Source organism: Mastigoproctus giganteus, chromosome 3, assembly GCF_048544385.1.
Source record: "Mastigoproctus giganteus isolate SK-2022 chromosome 3, ASM4854438v1, whole genome shotgun sequence".
Classification (NCBI taxonomy): domain Eukaryota; kingdom Metazoa; phylum Arthropoda; class Arachnida; order Uropygi; family Thelyphonidae; genus Mastigoproctus; species Mastigoproctus giganteus.
In genome coordinates this window covers 54,871,610-54,878,646 of record NC_143577.1, presented here as the reverse complement: position 1 = coordinate 54,878,646, position 7,037 = coordinate 54,871,610, and the positions used below count along the sequence as shown (strand labels likewise).

The 7,037-nt window shown below is 37.0% G+C and overlaps 3 non-coding genes across 3 annotated transcripts; 2 read left to right on the top strand and 1 right to left on the bottom strand.

Annotated features, from left to right (window-relative positions):
- The first annotated feature begins 668 nt into the window (after window positions 1–668).
- Window positions 669–742, top strand: TRNAI-AAU (transfer RNA isoleucine (anticodon AAU)). Its single transcript has one exon. It is a non-coding gene; the product is annotated as a tRNA-Ile (tRNA).
- A 2,581-nt stretch (window positions 743–3,323) lies between these two features.
- On the bottom strand, window positions 3,324–3,622 carry LOC150088017 (signal recognition particle RNA). The gene has a single exon (XR_016546827.1).
- A 3,117-nt stretch (window positions 3,623–6,739) lies between these two features.
- LOC150088016 (signal recognition particle RNA) lies at window positions 6,740–7,037 on the top strand. Its single transcript, XR_016546828.1, has one exon.

Below are 7,037 nucleotides of genomic sequence, written 5' to 3'. Positions count from 1 at the left end.
CCCACACGTATGAATTGACCCTGCTTTTAATTCACTCGATCGCGAAAAATGGTTAATGATTTTATTCTTATCAAAATGATTAATTGTGAACTCTTCTGACTCTTGCGATTATGGTGGAGCTAAACAGAATTTTATTAGTATTAACAGGTCGAAGGAGGAGATATAAGAAGTTCGGAACTCATCCCCCCCGCAAGTTTACAAAGGACCCCCGCCAAGAACACATGAAAACTCAAGAGGACCATTATTCATTTTGCGCCGTGGTCTGCGTTGCATAAATAAACACAGGGTCATGCACTTTTTATTGGGGTTCACGTTAGCTCTCGAAGCGCCTGATTACGACTCCTACTTTGGGCTACCTGTGAAAGCAAAAATAATGGTCATTATTTAATTTACAAAAGCCTTATTTATTTCAATCAAGACACCATACACCATGCGATCTGGAAATATTGAACCCAAAAAAAAAAAAACAAACGAATTCTCCCTCCGTTCCCTGTTTCTTTATGTTAATAAGTAACCTTGTTGCTTTGCCCTATCCTTTCTCAGGCATATCCTTGTTTTCACAAGGATAAGTAATAAAAATTTTCTTTTACTTTTATCTCATAACCAGTGTTTAGTAATCTGAAGACGTTGCACTACCATATTGATTCATAACGCGAGAAGCTACAAGTGGCCCATTAGCTCAGTTGGTTAGAGCGTCGTGCTAATAACGCGAAGGTCGTGGGTTCGATCCCCCCATGGGCCAGCACTTTCTTTTCTCATTCAAAAAAGCGACGTTTTATTCAATTAATTTTCGTTACATATACACTTTTTTTCTTTTTAATAAAAAATAAATAAATAAAACAAACATACAATTTATTTAGCTTAGGAAAAAGATAATTAATGCAATTTAATTATCCTTATCTACTGTTCAATTTCGAAATGATTTTAAAATATCATATTTTACTTAATTTTCTCACTTTAGTAATTTTGAAATCCAATAAATTGAAAACTTTCTTTAGGATATTAACATCTTACTGTTTCGTTGAATATCAATGAATTTAATTGGCCCAAATAAAAAAAATAAACTTCTTACACTATAATTTGTTTTTAATTTATTACTTTAGTATCACATTGCTTAAAAAATCAGTATAAATTTTTTTAATAAGTTCAGTAGGGTATATTAATTTTTTTTTTAAGTTTATAAAATCCCATATTTTAGTAGAAAATTATTCCTTCTATGATAATTATTATCATGGGAAATATAATTATTTCAATAATAATAATTTTAAAAATATCAAATTAAATATACTAATTCGCTAATTAAAATTAAGTTTAAGATAACCAAAAAAAAGAGAAATATACGTATTGGATATTATAAAATTTGAACATATACTGCTGGGATTTTGTACATGGTTGATTTGATCTTTCCAAATCAAAAAGCAGTCTATAGTTAAAGCAAAATACAGTATGGTCCAGAATAAATTATCTGAAATAATTTTATTTTGTTTGATATTACGATTATAGTGCATTTTATATCTTCCCATAGGATACGGTGAAGATGAACGCTCTTTTCCCTTTCTCCGCAATTATCACCCCCCCCCTCCCCACAACAAGTCTCTGGTGATGCTAGTCAGGTCAGTGATTCAAATACGAATAATTTAGTTCCTTAAACGCCAAACTTCCCGAAATTTTCCAGAATTAAGTTCAGACTCAACGTCGGTCTGTTGCACGTTGCACTGTCCCTTTGCAACTTTGGTTTTTGAGCGACAGAATGGTTTCAGTTCATTGATGAATCCAATCACTAATATCGTGGTAAAGCTACTAACTGAAAGCAACAACACTCCCATTCTAATTTTTAATACCACTGATTCCTTGAAACGTCTCTCAGGTAGAAATAACATTTTTCTGCGTTTGCTGTATAAGCCTCTCAGCAAGTTCATTTGGTCGCTGGAATCCTAGAAAACGTGTTCTTTCATTTTTTTGTTTTTTTTTTCTTAATGTATAGTGCTGCGTGACGTTGACGGCTGCACGTGACGTTGTTCAAAACGCCACTGTCTTCAACGTAATTCTCAGTTTTACAATGCATTGCTAGGGTTAGTGAGCAGTAGAGTCCTCTCTGTTTCTTGTTAGGGACAAATGACTAGTGAGCCACTTGGATTCAGCATGAAAGAGTACTTGACATTTGCATCATTAGTATCTATCAGTCCATTTCCGCATGAGCGAATAAAGAAAACAATAAACGCCTTTCTACAGATATTCTTTGCACTGCCATGCACTTTAGAGAAATTATAGTATAAACAACAAATAACAGACTTGATTTACTAAAAGACTAGATCCAGATGGAGCGCATGCGCAATGAGATACGTGCTACTACCTTTCCAAATAGGTCATCTGCATATATAGAATGCCCGATGTACAACTGGAACTGTTTCACCATTTCAATTGAATTATTTAGGAGGAAACATAAGAGTCAAAATTTAGATCCCTCTCCCATTCCTTTATTCACTCTTGTTTTTTTTTTTTTTTTAATTGGGCCAATAGCGTTTGAATATTTCTTCCTCTTTGCATATTAATTGTGGTCCACCAAGTCATGCGTTTTTTGTATTCGAAAAAAAAAAAAAAATACTGAAATAAATCTATGCTAATTCAAATGTGCTTACTTTTCCCGAAAAGCATAGTATTCTTTTTTTTATATGCAGTATTGTCGTCAACAGTATGCTATGCTATATTATTAGGCAAAATCATTCAGTTTCTCAACAAGATACTGATTATTACGCCGAATTCCCTCTTCATGCGAACTATATCCAACAAAAGCACTAAGTATATAAAAGGTTCACGTTATTATTTGAGTATCAGCCATCTTGAAACAAAAAGATGGATTAAAAAAGAAAAAAAACCCCACCAGTATACACTAGAATCCTCCACCTCGCAATTCCCCATTAAAAATTTAAACCTCCACCTCGCAATTCCCCATTAATTTTTAAACTCATTAAAAATTCGATTTATAAACGAAAATGTAATTGGAAAGTAAGGAGAAGGGGACAGACACAAATTCGATCTCATAAATACCTTAAAGTTAGTATTAAACTAAAGGAACGTAACCGGACTTTCTGTATGAAAAGGGGTAGGAATATTGGTAAGCCTACCCCTCAAAAAAATCCTCCCACTGTTCAGTTCGCGATTATTCAAAACCCATTCCTCCCCTTCTTGTATTATCGTATAAAACAGCCTCTTTTTCAAGGTTTTCCAAAGAAAACTTTCCACCCGTAATTCATGTTTTTTTATAAATAAAAAACATGATACAAAAAGTATGCAGAAAATTTTTATAAATGGAGGAAACCAAAAAAGGAATGGCTCTGATTTTATTAGACTGGCTGCTCCTCACCGCCTATTCACAGACGCGATCCCACTACTGCACGACGTGGAAGCTTTTGCCTGCTACGTTTCCGCCCTGGGCCGGTTTGCTTCTCCTTAGTCAACCTGGTGGCTCTGGGCTCCCCCGAAGCCACCATATCGACGCCATGCTTAGTGCGGACATCCGCTCAACATAGGAACACTGAGGAACAGGACTCCAGTCCGCAAATCATCCACCAGTCCAAGCCTCCAGACAGCTGGATTACAGGAGAACGCCACAACTCCCGGCGAAAGAGATTCTCCTAAAACGAATTTTAGCTTTCGATTCCGTCTTACGTATTTCAAAAAAACAAGTGCACTGAGAATTGTTTGTAATGTTAAAATAGCTAACGACGCTGTTTGAAAACCTGCAACACATTTCTATAATCCGTGGTTTCTAACACCAATAATCAATCTTTGCTTTAAAATGCAGTGACATTCAAAAATTCATGCGTCCTGCCATCTGGTGTAGAAAAGAGCAAGTTAAGATTTTGTTTAATTTCTCTAGAGAATCACAGATGGATTTTTAAAAAAATAAATTTTCTGTTTATACTCGGGAAGGACCACATATAGGTCATAGCAGCATTATATTTTTTTGTATTATACGTATTTAATATATTACTATAAATAAGAATAAAATATGGAAATTAGTGAGAAAATAAGCAACTGAACCTGCGTAGAGTGTAACCTGTCTTTAATTTCTTAAAAGGCTAATTGTTCTTAGTACCACTTATCAGTGATTATGAAAATAGCAGAACAAGCAATTGTGGTATTAAATTACACAAGTTTTTTAATTAACAATTTCTTACTTTTAATATTTAAAAGGTAAATAATAAAATTAAATTAACATTTAATATTTTCATTTTTATATTGTAACCCAATGTGTAATATTTTTAAATATATTTAAAATTTACTTATACTTATTTTGCTATTTTAACTTTATTACCTTGTATTAGATGATTAAATTAACATCTATAGTACAGTTCTGTTATTCATCTAATAACAGTGTCTGTTATATTAAACTTTATATGGAATTAATTTAATCGTTAACTATTAAACTAATAGTCCAAATTCACAGTAAAGAATTTTAAATATTAAAAGTAAGTAATCTGTTATTAAATTAAAAAAAAAAAAACGCTGTGTGATTAAATTACAACAACTGCCTATTCTGCTGATTGTACAAGCCTGAAGAAGTGGCACACGAAGTACCACGAAACGTTTGAGAATAATTTGTAACCTTTTAAGAAATTAGAGATCTCGCCCTTGACAGAGTGAAGTATTATTTTCTCACTAATTTCCATTTCTTGATTTATATGCGCAACATTTCCTTCTTTTTTGTTATTGAAAATGTCATAAATCATACTATTAACGAGATATTAATTACACACTTGTGCGCGTGCGCGCACACACGCGCGAGGGATCAATGTTAATTTTTTTTAATGAACATTATTATCTTCTTCTTCTTCTTCTTTGGTCCTTAGCTGGCAGCTGGGGGAGGCGGTTGGCCACGCAACCAGTATGCTGCTGTAGGTGCCGCAGGGTTTCGAACTTGCTCTGTGATGTTCTTCCATACCTTACGATCCATGGCTTCAGTCCTGGCCTGGTTAAGGTCGAGACGTCGGCTCTTCAAGTCATCTTCCACTTGCTTGGCCCACGTTTTCCTAGGCGCGGTCCGTTGGATGCTCCATTGGGTGGGTCGTTGTCTCCAAAGGAGTGTGGATGGTATTCTGTTCGTGCCCATTCTACATACGTGGCCAAACCATCTGAGCCTTCGCTTCTGGATTTGGTCGGCAATGGTTGGTTGCTGTTGGCATCTGGCGCGGATGGTATCATTAGTGATGCGGTCGCGAAGAGAGATGCCCAAGATCTGCCGCAGGCATCGCATTTGGAATACCTCAAGTTTGTTCAAATCTAACTTGAGACAAATCCATGTTTCCGATCCGTAAAGAAGAATGGGCAGGATCAAAGTCCGGAAGAGACGGATTTTAGTCTTTGTGGAAATGTTGGTCCTCTTCCACAGACACCATTTGAGCGAGGCGAACGCAGTGGCCGCCTGTCCAATTCTGCTGTGAATTTCCATGGTGGATGCAACTTTCTTCTCCTGGACCAGCGACCCAAGGTATTTAAAGTCCTGCACTTGCTCGATCTGGACGCCTTCGAGATAGATGGTGGCTTGCGACCCATCTGTTGTCAGGGCCTTTGTCTTACCAGCATTGATCTTCAAACCGTATGGCCGGGCAATGCGGGCAATGTCGTAGAGGATTTCCGTGGCTTCAGCGTCGTTACCGGCAAGGATAGCACTATCATCAGCAAACATCAGGTCAGTCACATAGTGATCCTTGTCATATTGTATGCCCTGTCTGTTTCTGAATGCTTGCCTCATAATGGCGTCGACCACGATGTTGAAAAGCAACGGGGAGGCTACATCCCCTTGGCGGACTCCAGTTTGGATGGTAAATTCCTCAGATAAATCGTTCTGGATGCGCACCTGGCTGGTTAAACCGTTGTATGCAGTTTGGAGGAGTGTGATGACTTTTCGAGGTACATGTTCAACCTCTAGTAGTTTCCATAAGGCAGGCCGGTGGACACAGTCGAAAGCAGACTTAAAGTCAATGAAAACAATGACGGTTCGCTGTCCACACCGGATCCTCTCCTCCATCAGCTGACGAATGGCAAAGATTTGATCACAGCATCCTCGCCCGGGTCTAAATCCTGCCTGTTCTTCTCGACTGGTTTGCTCGCGATGTTTTTGCAGTCTTGACTGGATAATCTTCATAAAGACCTTTCCAAAGACAATAAAGATAATAAAGATAATAAAGACATTATTATCTGATGTTCATCAGAACGATATATTTTTAATATGGATGTTTTTAATGTTCTCGAATGTACTGTGGATGCACCCATAATTAATGCCACGTTAATAATATTATTAATGATAATTTCAATGATGAATAGAAAGGAAAGACAGTTTAATGTTTTTGTAATAATAATTATGATTTTAAATCATAATTGATAAAAAATATATATTCTTTTGTAGTATTATACGATAAGTGAAATGGGGGTAGTTCTATCTGGCTTAATTAAATCTTCACTACAACTGCGATGCCGTTGAGAAATTAAACTTTCGAAACTTGCTTTCTTTCAACGCCAGATGGCAGTAAGAACGAATGTCACAAATTTTCATTAAAGGTTTCTGGTTGTTAATAATGAATCGAAGGATTATAGGAATATGTTGCAGGTTTTCAAACAGTGTCATTAGTTATTTTTACATCGAGAGCTATTCTCGATGTAAAAATAACTAACTATAGTCTGAAAATACGTAAGATGGAATTGAAACGTAAAATTGGTTGTTAGGAGGGGCTCTTTCGCCGGGAGTTGTGGCGTTCTCCTGTAATCCAGCTGTCTGGAGGCTTGGACTGGTGGATGATTTGCGGATTGGGGTAGTGTTCCTCCGCTTCCTATGTTGAGCGGATGTCCGCACTAAGCACGGCGTCGATATGGTGGCTTCGGGGGAGCCCGGAGCCACCAGGTTGATTAAGGAGAAGCGAATCGGCCCAGGGCGGAAACGCAGCAGGCAAAAGCTTCCGCGTCGTGTAGTAGTGGGATCGCGTCTGTGAATAGGCGTTGAGGAGCAGCCAGTCTAATAAAATCAGACCCACTCCTTT